The sequence below is a fragment of the Camarhynchus parvulus genome, chromosome 1 (genome assembly GCF_901933205.1).
Source record: "Camarhynchus parvulus chromosome 1, STF_HiC, whole genome shotgun sequence".
NCBI classification, from domain to species: Eukaryota; Metazoa; Chordata; class Aves; order Passeriformes; family Thraupidae; genus Camarhynchus; species Camarhynchus parvulus.
Window position 1 is genome coordinate 52,119,499 of NC_044571.1, and position 1,540 is coordinate 52,121,038.

Sequence of the window (1,540 nt, forward strand, 5' to 3'; positions counted from 1 at the left end):
CTGAGGAGGTGCCACCTGCCTCCCGTTGTGGCTGCCGCCGCCGCTCCTCTCCGGGCTGTAGCTCGCTCCCCCGTTAATCAGATTAGCGCGTCCTAGCAGCCTCCCTCACCCGCTCTTCCCTTGCAAGTGTCCGTCTCCCCTGAGAGATGTCTCTCAATTCTGCCTCTCTCTCCTCCCCTTTCCACTGATCACCGTGCAGTCCTCGTCAGCTCTGGGCATCTCTCCCTCTCTCTTTCTCGCTTTCCTGCTGGGTCTCTCTACCTCCTCTTGGCTCTGTGCATCGCTCCATCCATCCTCCCTCTCTCTTCGCACTGGTGTGTGCGCGCATCTCTCTCCGCCCGGCGGCTGCCACCCCTCGCCCTGCAAGCCCAGCGCTGCCCGGAGGAGCCGCCGCCGCCGCCGCCGCTGCCGGAGCGGGGCCGCCCCGCGCTGCCGCCGCCGCCTGGCCCTGCCTGGCCGCCGTGAGTCCCGCCTCAGCCCGCGCCCGTCCCCCGCCCGCCGCAGCACCATGTCCGGCTCCGGCAGGAAAGATTTCGACGTGAAGCACATCCTGCGCCTCCGCTGGAAACTGTTCAGCCACCCCTCGCCGGCGGGCGGCCCGGCGGGGGGAGGCTGCCTGCCGCCCGACAGCAGCTTCGAGCACTGGGGACCGAGCCAGAGCCGCCTGCTGAAGAGCCAGGAGAGAGGCAACGGCGTCTTCTGGAAGAAATCCACCTCCTCCGCCTCCTCCTCGGCGGCCACCACGGCCAGCCCGCCCAACGGGACGCTGCTGCCCGCCGGCGGCCGGCCGGCCACGGGGCACGGCCCGGGACCTCCGCCGCCCCGCACCGTCTTCTACGTGGAATCCCTGGAGGAGGAGGAGGAGGAGGCGGTGCCCGGCGGGATGGAGGTGGCCCGCGAGCCCGAGAAGCCCCTGGCGCCGCCGGAGCGGGAGGAGGCGCCGGGGGGCTGCGCCGATGGAGGCAGCCGGGCAACAGGTGACGGAGGCGGGCACAGGTAGGGGAGCGCGGCCGCTCCGGCGCCACCTGCGCGGCGGGCGCGGCCGGGTCCGCGGGGTCATCGCGAGGCTGTGCGGCCCCGGGGCAGTGGCGGGGCGGGGGCGCAGCCGGGCCGGTGTGCTGGCCTTGGTGAGGGTTGAGGTGAGGGTGAGGGTCTGGGCGCGGGACGATTCCTGCAGCTTGAACTGGCAGGGTTTGGAGGCGGAGGGAAGGGCGGCTGCAGGGCTGCCCAGAGTCCCGGGAGAGACCGGCCAGCCTCACGGTCAAGGTGCCGCGGACCAGGGATGCTGCCCTTGGCCTGCCCCTGGTCCTGTTCTGCGGCTGCCCCGACCTGTCCCTGTCCTTGTCCCTGTCCTGTCCCTGTCCGCGCCTCCGCCCCCGCCCCTGGACTGCCCCTGCCCGCGGGGCTGGCCCGAGAACAGGCGCCTCTCAAAGCCGGCGCCCCGCGCTGGGGATCGTCGCTACCCAACTTTCTCAGGAGTTTATTAAAACGGTAGCGGGAGGTGATGTTGTTCTGGGTACTGGGATGACAGGTGAAAGCT

The 1,540-nt window shown here is 71.3% G+C and overlaps 1 pseudogene; it reads left to right on the top strand.

Annotated features, from left to right (window-relative positions):
* The first annotated feature begins 508 nt into the window (after window positions 1–508).
* Window positions 509–1,000, top strand: LOC115902963 (annotated as a pseudogene).
* Window positions 1,001–1,540: the final 540 nt, after the last annotated feature.